The sequence below is a fragment of the Dermacentor silvarum genome, chromosome 10 (assembly GCF_013339745.2).
Source record: "Dermacentor silvarum isolate Dsil-2018 chromosome 10, BIME_Dsil_1.4, whole genome shotgun sequence".
Taxonomy (NCBI): domain Eukaryota; kingdom Metazoa; phylum Arthropoda; class Arachnida; order Ixodida; family Ixodidae; genus Dermacentor; species Dermacentor silvarum.
Genome location: NC_051163.1, coordinates 135,455,016 through 135,482,988, shown reverse-complemented (window position 1 = coordinate 135,482,988; position 27,973 = coordinate 135,455,016).

The following is a 27,973-nucleotide window of genomic DNA, read 5'->3' as shown; positions in this document are numbered from 1 at the left end:
CTGCCAGCGCCAGAAATCTTCGCCCCAGCTCTCGCCAGCTGCTCTGCAGCCTCTGCCCTGCCCTACCGGGCCGTTCGGGCGCGTTGGCATCGATTTGTATGGGCCACTTCCCTTGACGTCGGCTGGTAACCACTGGGCCATTGTGGCAGTAGACCACCTTACGCGATACGCCGAAATCGCCGCTCTCCCAGCAGCTACAGCGGGCGATGTTGCCTCATTCCTGCTTCGCCGATTCATCCTGCGGCATGGTCCGCCTCAAGAACTGCTCAGCGATCGCGGACGCGTCTTCCTGTCGGAAGTAGTTAAAGCGATTCTAAAGGAGTGCCACGTTGTTCATCGTACGACTACAGCATACCACCCTCAAACGAATGGCCTCACAGAACGCTTCAACCGTACACTCGGCGACATGCTTTAATGTACGTCACCTCCGACCCCACGAACTGGGACGCCATTCTGCCCTTCGTGACCTACGCGTATAATACCGCTACGCAGGGCACCACTGGATTTTCACCCCATTTCTTGCTGTATGGTCGTCACCATTCGCACACCATCGACACCATTCTACCGTACCGGCCGGATGCATCCGAGTGTGTGCCTATTTCTGCCACGGTCAGGCATGCAGAAGAGTGCCGCGACCTAGCACGGGCCTTTACTTCCGATGATCAAGAGCGCCAGAGGAGCAATCGCGGTGACGCCATCTTGGTCACCTTCAATCCGGGAGCGCTCGTGTGGCTCTCAGTCCCTTTGACTGCCCCTGGCCTCTCATCAAAACTGGTCCCGAAGTATGAAGGCCCTTATCGTGTTCTCAAACGCGCATCTCATGTCAACTAGGTTATAGAACAAGTTGAGCCATCTTCAGACATGCGCCGCCGTGGACGAGACATTGTCCATGTCGACCGTCTAAAGCGTTACTTCGACCCGCTCATCGTGCCAAGCTGTTAGGTCGCCGAGCGGCTCCCTTATCTTTCCCGGGGGTGATTGTAGCGAAGAAGACAGACACTAGTGGGTTCAGTGCTACTGGATCTAAACGCTAGTGGGTCGAGCGCTCGCTCAGCAACGGCTCTCGTGCTTTGAAGCTGCAACTGCCCTGCCCGTCGACGTTGCGCTGCTCCGAGCTCTTCCAATAAACACCTTCAGAATATATATATCGTGATCAGGGATCGATTACAGACTCTAGAGGCTGACTGGCGATAATGAATTCTTGTTCCCTTGCCAGGCTATTGAACATCATATTCATCTTCAACTCAATTCTTACACTTTCTCGATTAAAGTCCTCAATCATTCGTCTCCATCGTTGCTGAATAGGACAATGACATCTGCAAAACTCCTATGCCTTCCCAGTCTAAGAGCTTGAATACTTCTTCTAAGCATGCAGTGAATAGCATTGGAGAGATTGTGTCTCCTTGCCTGACCCCTTTCTTGATAGGTAACTTTCTACTTTTCTTGTAGAGAACCAAGGTAGCTGTGGAATCCTTGTAGATGTTTGCTAAGACATTCACGTATGCCTCCTGTACCCCTTGATTACGCAAGGCCTCTGTGACTGCTGGTATCTCTACTGAATCAAATGCTTTTTCATAATCTATGAAAGCCATATAGAGAGGTTGATTGTACTCCGGAGATTTCTCGATTACCTGATTGATGACATGGATATGATCCATCGTAGAATATCCCTTCCTGAAGCTAGCCTGTTCTCTTGGTTGGCTAAAGTCAAGTGTTGCCCTGATTCTTTTGAAATGATCTTGGTAAATATTTTATACAATACTGAAAGCAAGGTAATGGGTCTATAATTCTTCAATTCTTCAATTCTTTAACGTCTCCCTTCTTATGGATTAGTGTATGTTGGCGTTCTTCCAGCTCTCTGGTACACTTTAAGTTGTGAGGCATTGCGTATAAAGGGCCGCAAGCTTTTAAAGCATGATATCTCCTCCATCTTTGATTAAATCTACTGTTATTCCATCTTCTCCAGCAGCATTTCCCCTGTTCATGTCTTTCAAGGCCCTTCTAATTTCATCGCTAGTTATAGAAGGAGCCTCTGTATAAGGTTCATCACTATTTCGAATGAAAGTAGCTTGGCTGTTTTGGGCACTGTACAGGGCAGTATAGAATACTTCCGCTGCTTTTACTATGTCATTGAAATTGCTGATGATATGGCCATGCTTATATTTCAGTGCATGAATCTTGCCTTGTGCTATGCCAAGATTTCTTCTTACTGATTTAATGCTGCGTCCATATTTTACGGCTTCCTCGATATTTCCCAGGTTATAATTTCGAATATCCCTTACTTTCTTCTTGTTGATCAGTTTTGACAGTTCAGCGAATTCTATCTGATCTCTTGAGTTGGAAATTTTCATGTTTTGTCGTGTCTTTTTTTGGTCCTTTGTTTCTTGGGAGAGCTTAATTACCTACTGGTTGCCTTGGTGCCTTACCTCCCACTTCAACTGCTTCTTCTGAGATCGAACTAGTTACGGTTTCATTCATTATCTCTATGTTGTATTTATCTTCCTTTTCTAAAGCTGCATATTTGTTTGCGAGCACCAGCCTGAATTGGTCTGCTTGTACCCTTACTGCCTCTAGGTTGGCCTGTTTCCTCTTGACTAATTTCACTCTTTGTCTCTTCAAATTGAGAGAAATCCTAGACCTCCCTCACCTATGGTCACTGCACTTTACCTGACCTAACACTTCTACATCCTGCGCTATGCTGCACTATGAGTGAGGCTAGCTTAGCAGGACTATTTGAAAAATTATCAGGCATTTCCTGGGATATTATTGGCCTTAGTGAGGTTAGAAGAACTGGTAAGGCTTACACAGTGCTGACTAACGGCCACGTCCTCTGCTACAGAGGTCTTCCATTTAAGAGAGAATCAGGGGTAGGATTTCTAGTCCATAACAACATATCGGGCAACATTGATGAATTCTACAGCATTAATGAGAGGGTAGCAGTCGTCGTAATAAAGCTGAATAAGAGGTACAAAATGAAGGTAGTACAAGCCTAGGCCCAATCTCTAGTCACGATGAAGAAGAAATAGAACAGTTTTATGAAGATGTTGAATTAGCGATGAGAAAGGTGCAAACTCAGTATACTGTAGTCATGGGCGACTTCAATGCAAAAGTGGGGAAAAGCAGGTTGGCGAGCAAGCAGCAGGCAACTACGGCATCGATTCTAGGAATGCAAGAGGAGAGATGTTAGTAGAATTCGCGGAAAGGAATAGGCTCCGAATAATGAATATTTTCTTCAGGAAGCGCAGCAAAAGGAAGTGGTACCGGAAAAGCCCTAATGGAGAAACAAGGAATGAAATAGATTTCATACTCTGCCGATCCAAGCACTGCAAATAAATAAACAACAACAAATAATTGAAAATTTCTCCCTCAGCAGGTTCAACAAAATGGTCATCTATGCACTCTTGTTTGAGAATATCCCAGGACAATTCGAATTATCTTCTAAGAGGCTGACAGACGTAAACCCATTTTCTAGTTCCTCTAATAGTTTAGATTAATACTAAGCGTGTCTATCCGGGCACGCTGCGTGTTCTAGCCGCAATCCCAAGGCCGAGCCGAAGTGTTGCCTTCTTCGTGGCCTCCGAGACCCGCCACACACACTCGTGCATGCAAACGCTGAGAATTAATTTTGTCGCTACCCGCGTGCGTTCCTGGCGCACCGCTACGGCTTCGCGCTACTGTGCTTGAGGCATCCGTATGACCCGGGTTGGATTCCGCCCCACGGCAAAAAAATCTAAACAATAATAAAAGGATTTTCTTCATTGAAGAGCGATGTAAGGGGGGCATATACGCACATAAATAAATAGGCCCGAAGTATTCAAAGCACCTCAACCACTGCGCTCAAACTTTGCATGAGGGAGTATCATAATCGTGGGTGAATTCTGTTCTTCCACTTTCATTTACATTTATTTAGCATTTCTTTAGTTCAATTAGGACCTGCAGACAATTTCCCCTATGCTGTTCTTGGTGTCATTGTTTGTTGGCTTCTTATGTAATGACCAATAAAAAATCGGGATTTCTTCCCTGTTATTTATTTATACGCATATACCATGTTTTTCAGCGAACACTAAAAAAATTCTTAAAGGTTGCGTGTGATAGGTAGTACAATTCTAGTTCAGGAGCTGGTCTACTGGAAGAGGCGGACATTACTTGCACAAAAAATTGAAATACCTAAGTCGACTAATTAACAAAAAATTTCACTAATAGAGCTTTTAACTAATTACTTTATGATTTATAAGTTCAAGCCGTGGAGTTCGCAAGGCGGATCCGTTTGGAACGAATTCTCACGTTGACACCACTTTCGAGATATTAATTGCCTGGATTAAACAGTGGAGCTGGTGATCGACCTAGCTTCTTCTAGGTTTTACTACGCTTGGCTATATTTTGCCAGGAAATGCTACGTGCTGCTGGGCACGGTATTCCGAATTGGCTCGCAGCCGACGCGCAGATTCTTGTTTGGCCGCGCGACCCGCGTCAAGGTTAGCGGCTTCCTCGTGTGCCCGGGTCTTCTATGGTCGTACCATGTCAAGGCTACATGTACGCACCACAGAATCAACGAGAGTTCTGCCGCCGTCGCGGCGGCTCCGAGCTTTCATCTTCCGGTGACGTCACATCTTTGACATCCGTTCCTGGAAATCAGTCGTTAAAGCCAGCATAACACACTGTCGTGTTAAAAAAAATCTTGAAAGACGCTTCAGCTTCGCTTTTAAGAGTGCAACGTGATAGCGTTATTGGGCCGCGTTCGCAATGCATTTTTCTATATGAGTAGGCTTCAGTGCAACACACAACGAGGGAAACCCAGCTTACAAAGACCAAGCTTGCACCGGTCCCCTTAAAGGCTACTTCACTTTTAAACGTAAGTGCATCGCTGGGAAGACACTGTTTAGGGGCAATGTAACCTGGGTTATATTAACATGTAAAGGCCCTGAGAAGTTTTTTTTTAATTATTTTAATTGTTTGCTATTGCCCCAAGGTGCGCGCGTGTCGAAAACGCATTGGGTACGCTAAGTCCTAGTTTGACGATGATGATGATAATAATGAATGGTGGCTGATTCATTGGTAACGGGCGGGCTGCATAAAGCCGGAGCAAATATTTATACATGACGATAAAAAAAGAAAAAAAATTGGAAAATGAGAAACTGGTGAAAAGTAAAAAAGGTAACGGGGAGGCGGAGATGGGGGGGGGGGGGGGGGGGGAGCAGACCCTAGCTCTTTTGCACACACAGCCCATTGGAGTCATTGACGTTGAGACAACGGATTTCATCTATTCCCTTCACAGAGAGGAGGCCTGCTGTAGTACACGGCTCGCATAAAATGCCTAAATAAGCGGCCTTTCTCATTCCGCGCAGGATGGCAACATTTTTTTGGCTTCTCGCTGCCCTTGAGCAATCAAACCTAATACCCTGCTAATATTAAGCGAAGCGGCTATTGGTACGGGTAGGTACTCCTGAGTACCTCCTTTTCTGGCAAACACATTACACGTACCTAAATTAAACCAAGACACTCAATAGTTGGTTGTCGGTAAGGGTGTTTTCTGGCTTCCTCACTTGACCTCCAACATACAAATTTAGCCGGCACGTTCTTTAAGTAAATACGTATATAGACCGGGAGCACGGACGAATAAAGAGGACGGGACGAGCACTGTATAGTAAACGAAAGTCATTTCATCATGGCCGCTTATATACACACTTGTTCCTGATCACTGCCAAGCCTGCTCGAGGGAAGAACGTGTCGCCTGTAGGACAAGATTAAATTAGTGCGAAGTGGCACGGCAGAGTCGCGATGAAAGAGCAAGATAGCTGTTAGAAGCATTTGATATCAAGAAAAAAGGAGAAATGTGTATCAGCGACACATCGCGGTTCTACGCGACAGCACGCCGTGTCATTACACTATACTTATTGAAAATAAACATCATTGTTAGTGAAATGTACTTTCTAGATTCCTGTTTCAAGCACGTTTTGATTTTATTGGATCCCTTTGCGCATGTGTAAAGACGCATGTATATAAGCGGCCATCAGCAAATAAATTTTGCTGACAGCACAGCGCTCGTCCTGTGCTCTTTCTTCGTCCGTGTTCCAGGTTGCGCTCCTATATATTTACTGAATATGCATTAACAAGCCCAGCTACAAGTACTGCTACGTTTTGTAAGGTTATGTTTCCATACGAGTGACCCAGTAGGTCTCTCACGGCAGCTCTGTAAAGCCCAAGATGGTGCGCTGTTATCCTACTAAGATTGCAAAGCCAAGTGTTTATGGCATTACGCTGTTAAGGCCTCATGGTCGGGATCATCCCGGCCAATAGAGAAGCAATGCGAAAACGTCCGGGTACAGCGATTTGCGTAGATATTGAAGAACCTTAGGTGGTGGAAACCACTGACCATGTTCTGATGGGCTAGTTGGTGTGGCATACTAAGGTAACATCGCGTTTCTGTTTTGCCGAACGAGTCAATTTCTCGCGTTCTTGTGTGCTCGTCTTTACGGCACTGCTGCCTTAGTAGGTCAAAATTATGCCGGAGTGCCCCACTACGACGTGCCTCATATTCATATCGTGGTTTCGGCACGTAAACCGGGACAATTTTTTGTACTGTCTGCACTTAGCGAAGTTCATGTTACATGCCACACCGAACAATAAAACAATTTGTCGAGCATATACCCCCCTTTTTAGCACATCAAAGTCCACCCAGCGTTAAGACTTAAATAATCAGACATTCTCTTCACTTCCGTCGTTCCAAACGTTAAGCACTCCCACTACTATTAGCAAGGTTTTTTTTTTTTTTTTTTAGTTGAAGCGTACTGCCATGCAACGCAATGCCACCATAATAAACGGAGCAAGGTTTTCCAGTGAGCCAGTCATATGCAAGACGGGGACATCTAATAACAGCAAGTTAAAGCAGGAAGAACTCATCGAGGGTTACGAAATCGACCACATTGGCTTGCGGAAGCGCACGGCACGTCACGTAGAGCGAGGAAATGAGGTCTATTGCAGCCCGTGGCGGTGCTTAGTTTTAATTATTTTTGCAGAAAGGTGGTACTAGCGTTTCAAACGTCATATGTCATCCGATTGACGTTATTCATTCGGAATCACCACATTTCAAGTAGTTAACTTCAAGCTTCATGAAACAGACTGCACGAATGCGATCACATTTTGTGTGTTGGATGCGTGCCTGACGCGATATGCTTAGATGCCTGCGAATGTTAGCAATGTTTCCTTTGTGCCAGTATTTTGTGAAAATATCTGTGACAGCTTGTCATGAGTAACGACACAAAACGCGGAAAGAGAACGACGAAGACGAACAGCATGAGCGCTCCAGGTGTTTGACCCGAGCCGTGATCGAGGGAAAAGGCAGCGCTGAGCGGGGAGGGAAGGTTGGCTGGCCTGCACCGTACTATCGACGGGAGCAGCAGGAGTTTGGTGCCGGAAGTCGTCACGTGACGTTGGCATTCCGAGGCGTGGCCGTCGACCTCGGCGACATTCAAGCGAGGCTCCTCGGACTTGCAGCAGCCACCTACGGTAGTCCCGGGCACCATAGCAGCAACCCCCCTTCGAACACTGGCCAACGACGTCGCGCAAGACAGTCACCAGGGCGCCTCGTCAGTGCTTTAGCAAGGCACCGGACAGAAGCAGCGGACGAACACATCGCTAGGCCTAATTGGCTGACCCTCACTGCGACGTCATACAACGACCGGGATACCCAGACTGCTACACCGGCGACGACTTCGACAGGAGCGTCGAGGGCAACGACTCTGGACGTGACGCGACTTGGACGAGGAATCCACAAGAGTCGACGTCAAAAACGTGAAAACATTCCGCTCATGCAGTGACGCGGCCAGAGAGGCTAGAGTTGTCAGACTGCGGGGAGACTGCGGGGCTGCTAGTTTTGCGCACAATATAGAGCTGCTTGTACGTGTTGCACCTATTTCTTGTGTTCATTATTGTAGGTTTGGTTTTCTTGGGAATCTTTAGTTTTGTTGGCTTCCATTAAATCATGTGTGCTGTGCCATCATACGTTTCTTAATCCATATCCTAAACATCCGCGCCGCCGAGATCTGTGACAACATTGGCGAGCCTGGCCGGATTTTCTTCCGGCCCAGTCAATGATACGCGGGAATTGCAGAGATGGAGTGGGAACGTTTGGCAGCGATAGCTAAAGATTTAAACCTGTGAAAGGAGGAGTCGATGACGTTTTTCGAGTATGCTCAGCATGACAAAGAAAAGCAGCACGGATGAACACGCGAGGACCACTGAAGAGAAAAAGAAATCATGGACATGAAGGTTAACTAGTGGAAATGAATGCGGGTTCCTGTGATCACCCCACTAGCACATCAAAGTCGGCGTCATCCGACTTACCTTTTCCCAGACCGCCACAACCTTGCCCCAGGAAACTAATAGCACCTTCCGATAAGCGAAGGGTTGATCTAGATGCGAATTTGCATCGGTTTTAGAGGATCGCAGTCGGGCTAGGCTGGGAGAAGTGCGAGTGGACCAGCGCCCTGAGCCTGTGTTTTGTAGAGGATGTTCAGAGTATGTTTGGCCGGATGCCAGCAGAATAATCGTTAGACTATGAGAAAGTAAAAATATATATTATGGCAGAGGCTCAGGTTGACCGCTGAGGGTTTTCAGGAAAACTTCCGATCATGCTAGCCAGAAGATTCAAAAACGGGAAAGCAGTTAGCAAGCCGTCTGACAAAATACTTCAGGAGGTGGATAGAGCTGTCCGAAGCGAAAAAAAAACGTATGAAGGAGTTCGCGGCAAAGTTGTGGGTCAGGAATTCCTGGCCAGATGTAGCAATGGTTTGGCCACATTTCTGAAAGACAGAAAACTACAGACTGTGGAGGATATGGCAGAGCAAACAGGCCAGTTTGTAGAGGCGCAGGGATTGAGAAATTTAGGAAAGGGTGTTCTAGATGCTCCCAGTTCAGAGGAAAATGAGCTGCGATAGAAACCCCAAATAGGTGTGCGCAGGGCACGGCCGCGATGTTTCATCTGTGACCGCCCCGGTCATCATGCAGTTCATTGTCGTGCGGCACGAGATGACCAACGTGAGCGGAAATATTGTGAATGGTGTAACAAGAGCGGATACAAAACTGAGGAATGCAGACGCAGACCACGAGAAGTGTCAACGGTTGTAGCCTCTAGTGAAACTCGGAAAGCTCGCAGTTCTGAAGAAAAGGAAATATTAGAGGCGTAAGTGTAGCCATTGTCGAGAGTAAAGAGCGAGATAAGCCAGTGCTAGAAGGTAAAGTAGAAGGAAAGAAGGCTACTGTATTAAGGGACACGAGTGCGGACACTGTGCAAGTGAGGATAAGTTTGGTTCCTCCAAAAAGCATGACGGGGCAGGTGAAGTCAGTTATTTTCGTAGACAGCTCGGTGAGATACCTCCCGGAGGCTAAGATCCACATATCCACGCCGTACTATACAGGAATGGTGACAGCCAGGTACGTAGAAGACCACCTGTATGACCTGAGCTTAGGGTATATACCAGGAGCGAGTGGAGTCGAGGACCTAAAGTCGCTCAGTTAACCTACCCAGTCAAACAGACATACAAACTGTGACGGCGGTAAGAGGGATAAAGAACAAGTGCTCAACACGTAAATAGTAGTAAGGCAACTTTATGTATCCGCGGAAGAGCTGGGAAGGCAGTGGAGAGAGGATAGAACACTCAGGTACGCACTGCGGATGATCGGTGATAGACCTATGCGAGAAGGGGTCATAGAAAGTGTAACATATGAGCTGAAAAAAGGGCCTGGTATATAGGACATTTTGGAGTCAGGGGAAGCGCATGATGCAATTGATGCTGCCGATACTACATAGAAGAGTCCTGACAGAGAAGGGTCATGTTAACGGACACAGAAATAGAAGGCAGATGATAGCGGCACTAACCAAACAGGTATTCTGGCCGGGTGTCCACAGGGATGTACATAGTTTTGTAAGCAGATGTAAGCCCCATGAAAGAGCCGATAGTGATTTAGTGCTTTTAACAGTGTGTAGTTCTTTTGTGAGCACTCATATAGTGCTCTCGACGATGAACTCCGGAGCATTGCGAACAGTTGAGTGCAGTGTCTTCTGTGCTGAATTGTGAAATGTGTGCGACAGGGTGGTGGTGAGTAGTGAGCCATCAGTGCACAAGAAGTACGTAAGTCACCGCAGACGAGTCCAGCTCGCAAACAGAGAAGGCCGACAGAAGGCAGTTTTTCGATACAAAACTGTTGAAGAGGTGGCCAATGTCATGAGTAAAGGGACAGCACGCGGAAGAAGAAGGACAATGACGAAGACCGCGCAGTTTTCCAAACAGCACGAGCGCTCGAGACGAGTGGCCCGCGCCGTGATAGAGGGAGAAGGCAGCGCTGAGCTGGCATTGTCTGCGTGGCTTCGGTCAAGGAAGGTTGGTTCGCCAGCACTGTACTGGCGACGGGAGCAGCGGGTGTTCGGTTTCGGAGGTCGTGACGCTTGCATTCCGAGGCGTGGCCGTCGACCTCGGCGTCGTTCGAGCGAGGCTCCTCGGACTTGCTGCAGCCTCCTACGGTAGTCCCGGGCACCCTAGCAGCAATCCCCCTTCGAAGACAGGCCAACAACGTCGCACAAGACAGTCACCGGGGCGCCTCGTCGGCGCTTGAGCAAGGCACCGACAGAAGCAGCGGACGAACATGTCGCTAGGCCTAATCGGCCGACCAGCACTGCCACATCATACGATGACCGGGATACCCAGACTGCTACACCGGCGATGACTTCAACAGGAGCGTCGGGTGCAACGACTCTGGACGTCACGCGACTTGGCCGAGGAATACACAAGAGTCGACGTCAAAAACGTGAGAACATTCCACTCATGCCGCGGTGGGTTAGGCTAGAGTTCTCAGACTGCAGAGATTGTTTAGGACGAAGACTGGTTATCAGAACAGCATCACTGGCTACTAGTTTTGTGTACTATATAAAGTGGCGTGTACGTGTTGCACTTATTTCTCATGTCCATTATTGTCGGTTTGGTTTTCTTGGGAATCCTTAGCTTTGCTGGCTTTCAATAAATCATGTCTGCTGCGCCATCATACCTCTCTTACTCCATATCCTAAACATCCGCGCTCCCGAGATCTGTGACACAGCTCTCGATGTGTGTTTAACTGTACGGATATATAAGCACAGTGGGCAAAAATTAAGAGTCTAGTTATAATGGTATATAATTGCTTTAACACAGTACCATAGGTGCGAAAGTTGCTAGAAACACAAGGACTTCTTAAGACACAATAAAAGAAGACTAACTTTCGGTATAGGTGGTGTTGCACAGCTGATGAGAGCATTTAACCCGCAATGAAAGACGCACATTGAGAAAGGAGAAACAAACATAAGTGCTTTGTTCGTCTTCCCTTTCTGAAAGTGCGTCTTTTTCGCCACGTAAGTTCCCTCATTGTAAGACACACGGTTAGGAAATTTTTTTTCAGAAGTGGCATCACAGATACTTGTTCTGCAACCACCCACGCAAATATGTAATGCTGACGGCTATATGTTAAGACTTTTCAATAAGTGATGGTAAAGATAAACTATATTGAATTTGAAGAGGAAAGTAATATTGAAAAAACCCCTTGAAGAGGAAACAATCCAATCAAATCTTCGTAGCACTCATTAACCTGCGAGTCTCCACTACGCTTATTCGACACGTTCCACTTTCCTTGAGCCGATGGCTGACAGATGCGGTGGAGGAGATTAATAGGGCACGGGCTTTCGGGAGCTCGTTCTGCGCAGTGTACCATTTATAGCTGTGCCCATTTATAAGACGACATTATATTATTTCCCAAAAGGCTTGATATTTGCTCACGCGCAACGTGGCGCTTTAGGTAAAACATTATTTGCCTTGAAAGTTACTTCATCTGAGTTACGCCTCCTTGCATGTAACGAAATTCTCTATCTCATCTACAAGCTGTCTTTGCCTCACTGAAATGATGCATAGTGATAATGCTGCAGATAAGAAGCTAGCAATCGTCTTTTACCATATGTATTTAAAGTTTACCTCATTGTTTTGAAATTACACTGTCCCTTTGTAATCAAGGATTGTGACCGTGATGGCTACTTCCTTTGTACGTGTACCCGTCAATAAACACTGTAGTCACGCATTCTTTCTTTCTTTTTTCTTTCCAGCCCCCATTCCTCGGTCGACCATAAAGATTTGCACTGCATTTTGGTATACAACCTTTGAATTTCCTCCAGACGGCATCTGCGAGTATTTATTCCTTGATTCAGTTTATAATATTCAAGGCCGCGCCATCGAAAACGGATTTGCTCGACCAAGCGCCGTACTGCAGGGATTTTACATACGTGGCCAGAAGATGAAGATAACAAAACTTGGCTATGGTGTTTACGGCCAGTAAGTAAAAATTAAGTCTGAATCTCTGTGCAATCAAAGTTGTACGCTGCACAAAGTGACAGTAGAAGAACTTCTAGCATAAAGATAACGCTTCTATCCGTACTAGTTGTAAATGTAAAGATTTCCTATATAGCTAGCAACATATGTTTCTTGAAATGTTGCGTCATAAGATGTACAATTTTTTTTAAATGTTGAGTCATGGCCACGTGCTATTTCAACTTTTTTTTCTTGTTGTTTTTCCTTGAACAGCGCACGTGGATCATTGGCTTTACGAAAAAAAAATGGGTCGGATACGCCCATAGAAACTTCTCAGCGCAGCGTATTTACAGGAAGTTCAGTACAATTAGTCGGTGCAAATAATTATTCAACTCCACGTAAGGAGTACCTCTTCAAAAACGTTTACATAGAATTCAGCAGAATAGTGTTCTACCTTTGCGAGGAACTTTGTACATTTGTCGTTCGCTTCGCAAAGCTACAAGGCGAGGTCATCCTGTTGCTGAGGCACACTGTCGAAAACCGAATCTCGAGAATGTCAGGGTAGTAGCACTGCTCACCGTCACCTTGATTTTGTAGAACGAAAGGGCCGAAGAGTGGACGCAAAACAGATAAGAGGACAACGTGCCCTGCATCAAAACCCGGTATACCAAGTGGAGATTCAACTGCGCTATGCAAGTCACCCGCCTTTCTAAATGCGTGTTGGTTTTCTTTCATCTTTTGTTAATGTGTGATACACAACCACGGGCTACTGAATTTATTGTGCTTTATTTGCCAAAACCACGATTTCATTGTGCTTAGGCCCACTGATCCACCCTTTTCATTAAAGCTCATTCTCTCCTTATTATTGATGCCGTAGCAGGTGACTCTAGGTTAACTTGGACCATAACGTGCACCCAATGCACGGTTCCTTGGCGTGTTTACATTTCGCCCCTATCGAAATGTAGCCGCCGCGGCCGGGATCTGAGCCCGCAGCCTCAAGCGTAGCAGCGCATCGCCAAAGCCACTGCGCCACCACGGCGGGGGGTTATCGACGGGATCCTGAAGCGCTCTACGTTGCTCCTTGTAGGTATTAAAAAAAAGTGGGGGGAAACATGAAGTATTCAATTGGGATCGGAACTCTCGTGATATCCTGATTTAAAGGGGAAAGCTGTATAGATCATCATCAGCCGCAGCATGAAGCACGTTTCGACAAGGGACTAGCCTTCGTCGCGTAAACACAGGAAGCAGCTAAGCAGCAGCTGGCATCACGCCCACAAGTATCCTGGTCGAAATGCTTGGTGCGTAAACAGAGCGGCGTTCGTCGCACACTGCTGTGTTTACACTCATGTATTTTGCAAGCATTCTCACCAGCGAAAGCACATGCTAAATACTCGTCAATATTGTTTCAAGCAATCAATGGGCGTCTCTTGGTACAAGAAGAAAAAAAGCCCGCGAAAGCTAAAACTTCTCAAGACTGGCATCTATGTTTATGCTAAAGCAAAGTGGCGATAGACGCGCAGTCAACTATCGAAAATTGACTTGTTAAGCTATCTAAGCGAAGCATTATGAACATTGAAGTATGTAAAGGCGATAGCATAAATGTTACGTGTTCACAGAAAGCTGAAAAAACGGAAATAACCGAAAGGTGACGTCTCTCATGTTGTTGCCATAACGGTTCTCTGCCGTGTAGTTAGATTTAGGCGCACCTTAAAGAACCCCAGGTGGTCCAGATTATTCCGGAGTCTCCCACTATGGCATGCCTCATAATCAAATCGTGGTTTTTTAGCACGTAAAACCCCATAATGTAATTCTAATGTAATGGTTATCGGTGCTCTCGACGTTATTCTGCATTGACGAACAGTATTCGGCATGACGTATCTAGGCGTCTACAAATTGCAACTGTCATAGTTGTAAACAAGTAATCGTGTCATCTTTATTCGTTAACATCGTTGGACTAGGACGCCTACTTGAATGAGGACGCCGCTGTGCAGAACCAAACGCACTAATTTTACTGAAATGGCATTTCAATACTGAACGAATTAAAATGGAAAGCCAGCTTAACCACCCAATTCATGTCGACAATGCGTCAAAAGATATGCCCACTCAAGAGGAGTGGAGGGGAAACATTCTGCGCTTGCGCGGAATTGCCGGCGGCGATGGCTTCCGCAGCCACGTGGGTGATCTCATCCGCGCTTTCAAGGGGGAGGGGGGAGCCGGGTGGCGTGAGGTGGGGGGGGGGGGGTACGTTCGCCCACAGTACCCGCAGTGTCAGCTGCTGAGATCAGTTCACCGTACCAGCTTGTGTGACGGGGATCATTGCTCCTGCAAGGGTCGATGCCGAGTGGCTATGAGTAAGGCTCGATGTGACGTTCCCTTGGCTGTTGTCACCGTTGACACTGGTGGCACGATTTCCCAGCGAGACGCAGGGCCGCTCTTGTTGGTGGAACGAAACCGTGAAAAGAAAAGCGTTGCGCCGCGCAAGACGGGCTGTCCTGCGTCGATGGCCACTGTTGCGTCCCGAATCGGCCGGGCGCATTCTTTGATTGTTTCCCATCGAGGCAGGCCCTTTCATCAGCGTCGCCCAGACGGCGACAGTGCCCGACACCAACGAGACGTGCATACAAGCGCCCCAACTCGGCAGTGCGCATTCTTTGGGTGCTTCCCCCGATGCCACCCCCTATATCAGCGGCCACCTACCTGGCGACATGGCCCGACACCGGCAGTGACGCGATGACAAAGACACTCACTTAGAAGCGACCGACCACAACCGCCACCCTTCGTTAGAAGCGGGGATTAGCGTGAAGGCCATTCTCCCGACCCTGGCAAGATGACCGTTGGAGGGCAAGAAACTAAGTCACCGACTTTCGTGGAAGGAGTGTGAACCCGCTGTTTCTGGACTGCCTCGTCCTTGCTTCGAACGTGCAACATTAGAGGCGGAGTTCAGTGAACAATACGACCCCTCTGATTGGCCGCGTCAAGGTCATCTGATTCCCTAGTCGGGTCCACTAGGGAAGACAAATGTTTTATAAGGACACACCTTGAGTGCAGTGGTGTGTCCTGACGTGTTCTGATATGTGCTCAGACATGTAGTGAGCTGAGACTTTAAAAGTGCTCTCCCATGGAGTGGGCTTCCATATTTGGAGCCACTGTAAATATGTAGAATAAACCCTTTTTTCTATCGCTCTTACTCCCGGACGTACTCATCCCTTTGGCTGAAGGATCACCGGCCTAAACGCTACCCGATTCGCAACACTACGATATGGCACCAAGTTGCGCGCGTCGTCTATATGGAAAGAAAGCGCGCTACTTAAATCGTCGTCTTCCTAATATAAACGATGTACCTATATGCTCCTAATACAAAATATTGACACGCGAAATGAAAGCACATTTAGAGCTGCGCTCAAATTTGTCATTAGAGAGTGCCTTAATCGTTGGTTAATTTTTTGGTGAACAGACGACGCGCACTGCTTTGGCACCATCTCGTAACCATCCCCACCGCAGAGTCTGTCTCAAGGGGCTATACGCTTTTCTTATGCTTTTGCTATACATTTCTCTTTCGCTTTCCGCCTCATCGTTCCACTGCACGCTCCTCCTTCACAAATTTCCTCTTCGCGCTCTCTTCGCGCTCTCTTCGCTATCACCGCCTTTCATCTCCCACTGCGCTCCTCGTTCGCTCTCATCACTCGTTGTGCTCGTTAGCTCGCTTACGAAGTACGCCGACGCTCGACGCAAGAACGGGCGCCTAAAAGTTGCGCTTTAAAACGTTCCAAGAAGAGCACACAAGAGCACATTCGTTCGCAGAATAGCCAATGTTGTTTGTAAAGGGAGCGAGGTGTGATGTTACTTGGAATCTTCAAGAGAACATGAACTAGCTTTTATCATATATTTCCATTCTCACATGTAAACTATCTTGGGTGTGAGCGCCTCCATAAATTATAAATCCCAGTTGCGACGTTAGCATTGCCTTCATTTTTGCTTTTATGCAAGTAGCGGTGGAGGGGATCTGTCATTGGAAAGTTTGACTGGGTATAGCACATGGTCGAAATCCTTGTTGTTCATTTAAGTGCATTTTGATCTCCTAGAGACATTGTAGCCATTTCGTCATAACAAGTATGTGGAATCTGTGAAGAAATGCCAGTACAAAACTGAGACCTAATGAATGGTGATAGCTGTTACTCCGCAGTCACTCGCGCCATAAAAGTAAGATAGGTATGCTCAATCGTGCGCAAATAAGTATTAAATATCAGATATCAGGAAACATGCATATGTAGTTTTTCATGCGTGCCTGTGTAATCAAAAAAACCATAGGGCACAAGTTAGACTCATGCAACAGTGTACACCATGTCACGCTGACATTGAAACACATAAAAAGAGCAGGAAAAGACTGCGACAACAGTGTTTTCTTTTTTTTTTTGGTCTTAATTACAAGACAGCAATTCTTGTAAACCAAACAAATCTGGTCTGATTACAAGAAAGAAAACGTCGACGACATGCTGCAACGGAAGATAATATCCCCCTCCGCTAGTCCTTGGTCATCCCCCGTCATTCTCGTTCGAAATGATGAATCACCCGAAAGGCGAATCATCAATTGCGATAGCAAATTATTAGAGAGCTATACGGAGTAACGATAGTAGTTTTATCAGCTGTATAAACTTGGACATGCAGCAGCACCAGCAACGCGCAGAACTGTTGTCGGCGTTTTGCCCGCGTTCGCGCCGAACGCGCGCGGCGGTGGTGACTGTTGCCGGTGCCTCTGGGAGCGGTTCGGAGGTTTTCAACGAGATCAGAATGGTGTACTTTAAGCAGCGTCGGAAGTCTTTACCGCCTTGTCGCCTCGCAACGTTTTTATATAAATAGGCCGTTGGTGCCGCAACTAAACGTCGCCTCCCCTCCCTCCAGTCCCCCCACGGCCTTTCGCGTGGCGGAAGAAGTCGCGTTTGCGTGATATATATATATATATATATATATATATATATATATATATATATGGCGATTGTAAAGCCGGAAAGAGACCCTGAATTCTGCAGCCCTACATCGAGCACGGCGCAGCACGCGCGTTTGCTCTCCGCCGTGCGTTCGCTCCCCGTGAAAGCGCGCGTCTCTTGCGCCCTTTCACTCACACATACAGCATAGGGCGCGTGGCGACGATTTCATCGCCGTTGACGTCATACAGAACCTCACGGCGACGGCGACAGCGATGGCAACGCCGACGGCAGAAATCCGCTTTGGAGTGTCCATATGATCGCTATTGCAATAAAAAGACAGCTCTGTGCGGTTTTGAGTCGATTACCGGGCATTCAACAAGATCACGCACGAGAATGTATAGCGACGACCGCTGGATAAAAAAAAAAGTTTTCGCAGTTTCACCCGAAAGGCGAAGCATCAATTGCGATAGCAAATTTGTAGAGAGCTATGCGGATTAAGGATAGTAGTTTTATCAGCTGTAAAAACTTGGACATGCAGCAGCACCGGCAACACACAGAACTGTTGTCGACGCGTCGGCGTTTTGCCCGCATTCGCACAAAACGCGCGCGGCGTTGGTGACTTGCCGGAGCCTCTGGGGGCGGCTCGGAGGTTTTCGACGAGATCAGAACGGGACACTCGTCGAGCAGCGTCGGAAGTCTTTGCCACCTTCTCGCCTCACACCGTTTTTCTATAAATAGGCATTTTGTGCCGCATCTAGACGTCGCCTCCCTCCCCCCCCCCTCCCACGGCCTTTCGCGCGACGGGAAAAGTCGCGTTTGCTCTCTATATGTGGTGATTGTAAAAAAGTTGTCGCAGTTTCACCTGAAAGGTGAAGCATCAATTGCGATAGCAAACTTGAAGAGAGCTAGCTATACGGAGTAATGATAGCAGCTTTATCAGCTGTATAAACTTGGACATGCAGCAGCACCGGCAACACGCAGAACTGTTGTCGACGCCGTCGCCGTTTTGCCCGCGTTCGCTCAAAATGCGTGCGGCGTTGGTGACTGTTGCCGGAACCTCTGATATAAATAGACACTTGGTGCCGCAGCTAAACGTCGCCTCCCTTCCCTCCCCCTCCCCCCCACGGCCTTTCGTGCGTCGGAGGAAGGCACGTTTGCTCTACATATATGGTGATTGTAGAGGAGGAAAGAGACGCCTACTTCTGCAGCCCTTAAGGGAGCACAGAGCAGAACGCGCGTTTGTTCTCCGCCGTACGTTCACTCCCCGTGAAAGCGCGCTTCCCTCGCACCCTTTCACTCGCACATACAGCGTTCGGCGCGACGATTTCATCTCCATTGACGTCATACGGAACCTCACGGCGACGGCAGAAATCTGCTTTTGAGTGTCCATATAATTGCTATCGCAATAATAAAAGAGAAAAGAGACGCTTAATTCTGGAGCCCTTCAGGGAGCACGGCGCAGAACGCGCGTTTGCTCTCCGACGTGCGTTCGCTCCCTGTGAAAGCGCGCGTCCCTCGTTCCCTTTCACTCGCACATACAGCGTTCGGCGCGTGGCGACAATTTCATCGCCTTTGACGTCATACGGAACCTCACGGCGACGACGACGACGACGGGGACGCCGACGGCAGAAATCTGCTTTGGAGTGTCCATATAATTGCTATCGCAATAAAAAGGTGCGGCCTGCCGCGTGCATCGAAAACGGTGTGATCCGCCGCGGCGCAACACGTCGGGGGCTGTTGTCTGGCATCGGCATAGCAAATACATCAGGAACGCGCTTGGAACGCCGTCGCGCGTGCCAGCCGATGGCGCGTTCCATCGCCGATGACTAGCGCCGTGCGGCCCAGCCAAGCGGCGGACAATGCAACTACGGCTGTCACATTCGCTCCCATTGCAACGCGCCCGACGCGGCAGGCCGCACCTTTTTTATTGCGATAGCAATTATATGGACACTCCAAAGCAGATTTCTGCCGTTGGCGTCGCCGTCGCCGTTGCCGTGAGGTTCCGTATGACGTCAGTGGAGATGAAATCGTCGCCGATGATGATAAGTGGCCGAACGCTCTATGTGCGAGTGAAAGGGCGCGAGGGACGCGCGCTTTCATGGGGAGTGAACGCACGGCGAAGAAAAAACGCGCGTTCTGCGCCGTGCTCCCTTAAGGGCTGCAGAAGTAGGCGTCTCTTTCCTCCTTTACAATCACCATAAATGTAGAGCGAACGCGCCTTCTTCCGACGCACGAAAGGCCGTGGGGAAGAGGGGGAGGGAAGAGAAGCGACGTTTAGCTGCGGCACCAAGTGCCCATTTATATCAGAGGCTCCGGCAACAGTCACCAACGCCGCACGCATTTTGTGCGAACGCGGGCAAAACGCCGACGGCGTCGACATTAGTTCTGCGTGTTTCCGGTGCTGCTGCATGTCCAAGTTTATACAGCTGATAAAGCTACTATAATTACTCCGTATAGCTCTCTACAAATTTGCTATCGCAATTGATGCTTCGCCTTTCAGGTGAAACTGCGACATCCTCTTTTTATCCAGCGGCCGTGGTATAGCCTATGCCACGCATAGACGATGCCTTGGATTCACTGCAGAATGCCTAGTACTTATAGAGTCTCGATCTGCGTTCGGGCTACTACTGGCAGATACCTATGCATGAGGACAATAAACAAATTGTCGCAGTTTCACCTGAAAGGCGAAGCATCAATTGCGATACCAAATTTGTACAGAGCTATACAGAGTAATGATAGTAGCTTTATCAGCTGTATAAACTTGGACATGCAGCAGCACCGGCAACACGCAGAACTGTTGTCGACGCCGTCGGCGTTTTGCCCGCGTTCACACAAAATGCGTACGGCTTTGGTGACTGTTGCCGGAGCCTCTGATATAAATAGGCACTTGGTGCTGCAGCTAAACGTCGCCTCCCTTCCCTGCCCCTCCCCCACACCCTTTCGCGCGTCGAAAGAAGGTACGTTTACTCTACATATATGGTGATTGTAGAGGAGGAAAGAGACGCCTACTTCTGCAGCCCTTAAGGGAGCACAGCGCAGAACGCGCATTTGTTCTCCGCCGTGCGTTCACTCCCCGTGAAAGCGCGCGTCCCTCGCGCTCTTTCACTCGCACATACAGCGTTCGGCGGCGCGTGGCGACGATTTCATCTCCATTGACGTCATACGGAACCTCACGGCGACGGCGACGGCGATGGCGACGCCGACGGTAGAAATCTGCTTTTGAGTGTCCATATAATTGCTATCGCAATAATGGGCACTTGGTGCCGCAGCTAAACGTCGCCTCCCTTCGCTCCTCCTCCCCCCCCCCACGGCCTTTCGCGCGTCGGAAGGCGCATTTGCTCTACATATATGGTGATTGTAAAGGAGGAAAGGGATGCCTACTTCTGCAGCCCTTAAGGGAGCACGTCGCAGAACGCGCGTTTGTTCGCCGTGCGTTCACTCCCCGTGAAAGCGCGCGTCCCTCGCGCCTTTTCATTCGCACATACAGTGTTCGGCGTGCGGCGACGATTTCATCTTCATTGACATCATACGGAACCTCACGGCGACGGCGATGACGACGGCGACGCCGACGGCAGAAATCTGCTTTGGAGTGTCCATATAATTGATATCGCAATAAAAAATGTCGCAGTTTCACCAGAAAGGCAAAGCATCAATTGCGATAGCAACCTAGTAGAAAACTATACGCAGTAAGGATATTAGTTTTATCAGCTGTATAAACTTGGACAAGCAGCAGCACCAGCAACGCGCAGAAATGTTGTCGACGCCGTCGCTGTTTTTGAACGCGCGCGGCGTTGGTGACTGTTGCCAAGGTTTTTGGCGGCGGCTCGGAGGTTTTCGACGAGATCAGAACGGAAATCTCGTCGAGCAGCGTCGGAAATCTTTACCACCTTCTCGCCTGGCAAGGTTTTTATATAAATACGCATTTGGTGCCGCAGTTAAACATCGCCTCCCCTCCCTACGGCCCTCGTCCCCCCACGGCCTTTCGCGCGACGGAAGTAGTCGCATTTGATCTTTATATATATGGTGATTGTAAAGGAGGAAAGAGACGCTTAATTCTGCATGCCTTCAGGGAGCACGGTGCAGAACGCGCGTTTGTTCTCCGCCATGCGTTCGTTCCCCGTGAAAGCACGCGTCCCTCATGCCCTTTCACTCGCACATACAGCGTCCGGGGCGCTTTCGCTCCCACTTACCCCTCCCCGTTGGCGCTGAGCCGTGCTCCCTCAAGGGCTGCAGAAGATAGCGCCAACCTTTCCCTTTCCCTCAAGAACCACTTATCATCATCATCATCATCATCATCATCATCGCGTATTTCCATTTTGGCGCTGAGCCGTGCTCCCTCAAGGGCTGCAGAAGATAGCGCCAACCTTTCCCTTTCCCTCAAGAACCACTTATCATCGCGTATTTCCATTTGCTAGTAGGTACAGCGTTTGACCGCTGGCGCCACGCTGCGCCGCTCGCGCGTACCATGTTTCGAGCCGCCGCCGTTGGAACGGAGGAGGCGTTGACGGAGAAAACGCTGGGCTGGTGGTGACTTAGCCTGCTGTTGGGATCGGTGGTATTATAAACGCATCACTGTTTTGATGATCCAAATATAATCTCACTATCAGGGAGGGAGCAGTCTACCTGACTGGAGCAGTATTTTTTATTTGGGGTGTTGCTACGCTGCGCTCCGCAACACCTCAACGACCGCCGCTTCGCGTCGGCGCCCGGCACCACGGCTGCCACCGTGGCGCCGGGGTTCAAGCGACCGCGCTGGCGAACAGTGAGAGAAAAAAAGGGAAAAGCGTGATATTAAAAATATAAAAAAAGGTAGCCAGAGCAGGTTTTGAACCCGCGTACGCAAGATCTCGAAGCGAGCGCCGTAACCACTCAGCCATACAGCCACGCTTCCAAATGTTGCATTCGTGCAAACCGTATCATTGCGTTCGAGCGCCCTCGGTGAACGGAACCACCTAGAAACGCGATACGTGCGAGCGGCGCAGCGTGGCGCCAGCGGTCAAACGCTGTACCTACTAGCAAATGTAGTGTTGCGTCCGGGGCGCGGCGACGATTTCACGCCGTTGTTGTTTTCTCTTCCACCTTCTCTCAACACTTCTAGCGAATGGACGAGGTTTTCACGTGCCTTGCCAACGCTGGCCTACAGGTGAACACGAAAAAGTGCTGTTTTGCGCGCAAGTGAATTAAGGTCTTGGGCCACATTGTGAGCAAGGGCGGTATTTGTCGTGATCCCGATAACGTTTCAGCGGTTCTTCACTTCCCTTGCCCCGAAAGGGCCAAAGATTTGCGCAGTTTCCTTGGCCTCGCTTCTTATTTTCGCCGCTTCATACGTGACTTCGCCTCAATAGCTGCACCGTTGCACAAATTACTCGGTTCTGGTGTTCCCTTTGTGGTGACAAACGCCATCACATCTGAACCAGTACTTCGCCATTTTGATGAAACCGCCCCCACACTACTGCATACGGACGCTAGTGGTCATGGCATCGGTGGTATTGTCCTACAGCGCGATGAGTCTTTACGTGAGAGGGTCGTCTCCTACGCAAGCCGCGTACTGACGAAAACCGAGGATTATATCATCACTGAGCAGGAGTGCCTAGCTGTCGTTTGGTCTGTACGTTTCGACCTTATCTTCACGGCCGCCATTTTACCCTCATTACGGACTACCATGCCTTATGTTGACGTTCCACGCTCAAGAACTTGTCTGGACGCCTTGGCCGCTGGATTATCCGTCTGCAAGAATACGACTTCACTGTTATCTACAAGTGTGGTAAAAAGTATCATGACGCAGATGCGATTTCTCGCTGCCCGCTTCCTACGACGCCATGCCATGGTTTCGCTTCTGCCTTCCGCGACAAGCGTTCGGACCATCCTTCCCCGCATGTTGTCCTTAACTGCTATTGACCAGATTCCTTCTGATGACCATGGATCGTTCAAATCCCACCGACTCGCTGACTCCTACTGTCGACGCATCATAGACCGCATTCAGGGAACTTCGCGCCTGCCCAACGTCGACAGCTTGACGCCTTCGTCGACAGCTGACGCAATCCAAGCTCGATAACTGCGCCCTGTACGGCCATATCTATCACTGTCACAAAAGAGCGCGTAATTCAAGCGCGCGCCGAGTGTCGCGCAAGCCAGCGAAAGAACACGCCGGCCCCGCGGCAACTTCAACAGAGGGGGAGAGAGCATACGCCTCAAGCAACAACGCTAACAACGGCGCCGAAACGTCTGGAACCTGGAAGAGACTCGACGGAGCGACGTTAACCGGAGAGAGAGAGAGAAGACACGCGCGCGCCGAGACACCTTCTCACCCGGCGGGTCGAGAGAGATAACTACAGCGTGTAAGCGTGCGTGAACAGCATGAGTCATCACCCCCCCCCTCGACGACGCGGCGGTGGTCGAAGGTACCAGAAAAGACTCGAAGTTTCCCAAGCTTTGGCCGTGCTACGGAATCAGAACTCCGATGTTCGAGAAGGACCGTCGACGGCTATATAAACGCCGTGCGAGCATTGTCAGTTCGGAGTCCAGTGAGGAATTCAGGAGTTGAGTCCTCACCGTGATGTGATGTAACGTGAAGACCAAGCGTCTGCGGAAGAAGGGGATTCCCCGGCAAGCTAGTCGACGAGTTCATCGAGCGTCTGCATTTCCGGAAGAAGTTCCTTCTTCGAGATTTGCGCGAGCTACGCCGAGATCGTCTGACTCCAAGACCAACCAGCACGGTGAATACGATTGGACACTTAGTGTTCCTATTTATTTTGTATTTTACGTGTTGGACTCTCAGTGCTTGTCGTTATTTTCTTGTGTTTGTTAATACCCATCTGATTTGTATTGTGTTGCCTAGCCTAAGTGTGCAAGTGTGTGTGTAACTGCCCTGTGTGAAGAATATATTTTGTTGTGTTTTGACAACTCTGGGCTCTGACTCGGCCTTTGGACAGCAACCGGCGTTCGCTGGCGCACCAGATTGCCCACTCTTAATTGTCCTTGCTTTCGTGGGATTATTTTCGGAAGCTGATAAGACGGCTTTGGAATTTGATCCGGCGTCTGCGCCTCGTTCACCGGGGTCTGTGACAATCACCCTGATGGTCAACACTGGGTGCCTGCTCTGCCTCGCTCTCTTCGCGCTCATGTTCTGAAGGCCTATCACGACGACATGACTGCTGGTCACCTTGGGTTCCATAAAACATACGAGCGCATCAAAGGTCGCTTCTACTGGTCTGGCTTATCCGCTAGTGTAGCGCGGTACGTCGCTTTCTGCGCCATTTGCCAGCTCCGAAAACTACCCACATCAGGTCAAAGGGGAGAGCTCCAACCAGTCCCATGTCCGTCGGCACCATTGAAAGTCATTAGCATTGACCTGTATGGTTCCCTTCCCATGAGTCTCACCGGCAATCGATGGATAGTTACACACGTCGACCACTTGACGCGTTACGCCGAAAAAGCTAGCGTGACTTAGGCGTCGGCTTCTCAAGTGACTGCATTTAAACTTCAAGTATTTATCCTGCGTCACGGTGCTCCTCGTGTCATCCTGAGCGACAGTGGAAAGACATTCCTGTCACAAATCGTAGACAGATTGCTCCGAGCCTCCAGCACCACCCACAAGACAACTTCCAGTTACCACCCTCAAACCAACGGCCTGACTGAGCGCTCTCATCACACGCTGTCCGACATGATAGCCATGTACATTCAAACAGACCACACAAACTGGGATGCTATTTTGCCATTCGTGACTATTGCGTACAATACCACCGTACAGCACACAACTGGTTACTCGCCATTCTACCTCGTCTATGGCCGTTCGCGCCCTTCCTTTCTTGACGTCTCTTTCTTCTCCACCCCTGTCAGTCCAGCTGCCTCCTCTTGTGAACAATATATATCACGCCTCGTCCACTGTCACCAGCTCGCCCGCATATCACCACTGAAGAAAGGCAACAGAACCGCAATAACCCCTATGACGCATTCCATCGCGCAGTGTTCTTCCGCTCGGGCGATTAAGTGCTACTCCGGACACCAGTTCGCACTTCAGGCTTGTACGACAAGTTTAAGTTTCAGTTCATAGGCCCATACAGAGTCTTGGAGCAGACTTCTCCCGTTAATTATCGCATCCAACCTATTGTGGTTCCAACTGACCGCCGCTGTCGCGCTGCCGAGATTGTCCACGTCTCTCTCATGAAGCTTTTCACAAGGCGTTCGCTGTCTCTTTAATGGCCCATACGCGCTCAATCCGCCCCTCCGCTCCGCACGCCTCCGCCCTCTTGCGGACCAGGGCGGAAGGCCAAAAGGCAGATCGTCTCGAAAAAGTCGTCGTACGCTGCATCCGCACGAGCGGATTGCACGCGCACTCCGATTGGACGGCGCGGTCTGTTGACAGCTGGCAACCATTCGGCGGAGCAAAGTGTTCAAGGTTGGCAACTACCTTTGACAGCAGACGACGCTGTCATATTTTTGCAGATGCGACTTCAATTTGCCGCGTCACGGTGAAAATGCGACTCTAGGCTGTCACATTCTGTTCTGGGCCGCATGTGTTGCATTGGGGCCAGTGGCGCACCGACGGGGGGGGGGGGGGATTCGGGGGTTGTAACCCCCCCCCCCCTGAGGCCAACTTAACCCCCCTTTTGTTTAACCCCTTTTCTATCCTTACGCATTTGAGTACTGCAATTAAGATGAAAGACGCGCAATCGTCTGCGCACTCGCAAAAAGCGCATTTTTGACAATTTCCCGTGAAGAAATCGAAATTATTGCTGTATAGATGGTATTGGCAAACTGTCAACCCCCCCCCTGGCAGAGATCCTGGGTGCGCTACTGATTGGGGCCATCATCCTTGTTCGAAACACCGCACAGTCATATTATCTGAGCCGCCTTTTAAAAATGTATTGCAATCGCATCATGTCGCAACATGACACGTATGCTCGGACGATGACTGTCAGTGCGCGCTGCCTTGGCTGGTTGAGCAAAACCTCTCGAATCATCCAACGTGCCGCGTTCTACGTTACGCGAAAGCGATAGTATCGCCGAGCGATTCGGCCAAAATCCCCGTGTTCGGCGCGATGGCGCTGTTTCTGTAGTGCTAGTGACAGTTTGCAAGAAAACAGAACACACGCACAACTGTCGCGCAATACAGCTGCGTAGTCGACACTACACCCCTCTTTACTATTCAACACGCGTGTGAGGCTCCGAGTACACCTTGCTGATATTGGCCCGTGTACATGTTTATCTTTCACCGGTGACCGCTTTTCACCGACTAACAAATGTTAAACGTTATCGCTACACTCTTAATCTTGTTCCACAAAGGTTCCAGGTAAAACAATGCTCCAGATAATTTAACCGCAACGGTCGGGAATTTTATGTGGATCCGAGTTCAATCGTGAGTTTTATCCGAAACAGTAGCTATCTTTTCTCTTATTTTTTGCTTAGTTAAGTGGAACGAGTCAAACTTATCCGAAACCAGTGGTTTGTTCCAGTTACCAAATTTCGTGTTTTGGGATTTGTTCCCATTTACGACTGTGAAGCAACGCCGTATCTGGATCTCATGTTCCAGCTATATAATTTATGTGCGTCTGTGTAGCCTTTAACCGAGGACCTCCTCTCCTTTGTCCTTCCCATGAGCCCTTTCTTCGAATACGGAAGAATATCAGTGCTGCAACGGGTCAAAACACGCCCAAGGCTTGACTGGCGCTGGCAAAGCGCCACCGTGTCTCCCTGCAGCGCATTTGTGCGAACGCTCTGACCGATAAACTTTCACTGGCGGAGTGTTATGGCGGTTACGGAGTTACGGTAAGAAGTGCTTCACTAGTTCTACACAAGCTGTGACACTGAACGCTACAAACCAGCCATTTTCTGTGCCGATAAATGTGCAATAGTGGTGGGTTCTCAAAGTTTTGATCAAGCTTGTAGGGAGTACCGGAAGTTTTGGGACTATCGTTAACAAGTTTGCCTTCGACGCTTCGGACGTTTCATCCGACGGTCACTTCACAGAGGTGAGTGGTGAGTGTTTATGGTCCTTCTAGATAAGCGACAAGGCGGAGAACAAATCGGGATCTCTTGCATGATTTCCGCCATTCTTCTCGCTGGCTTTCAACTCGGTCTTCGTTGTGTGGCTTGAAATTTTCTGCTATCGCCGAGGGTTGAAGGGAGTTTGGGCACGCAGCAGCAGGCCGCATGAATACGCAAGCATCTCACCTGAGCATAATTTCTCTGCCATGTAGCGCTTTTATGTGGCACATGCTGCTGATCAATCCCGAACTATACTTGACCGAGCACTCGTAACAGGAGGGACGCTATGCCAGCGAGAAGGGCGTTATATGTATAGGTAAAGCATTGAGTGGTCTTTTGTGAACATGTTATGGTCCAGTACTGTTAATAACGAACTTACTGTGATGGCGCCGACTAGACTTCCAATTTTTTTTCCTCCATGTAGTCTGAGGTGGACAATACGCTCTTTATCGGATGCCACGATAGTGGCACAGTATGCGATCTCGCATTAGGAAGAAGGCATGTTGCCGCTGCCTGCGTCTACACGCATGTCGAGCTAGCCCCATATAGCGTATTTATGGGTCGGACAAATGGGGTGGATCAGATCAGATGTTCTGCTTCTGAAATTTTCGATAGCGTCACATGAAGAAAAATACATTGAAATATGCGGTACTTAGTCCATCTTTCAAAACTTCGAGATTTTTCATTATAGTTCGTGCTTTCGTCTCATTCACGCTGGGCTCAATAGCGGTATAGAAT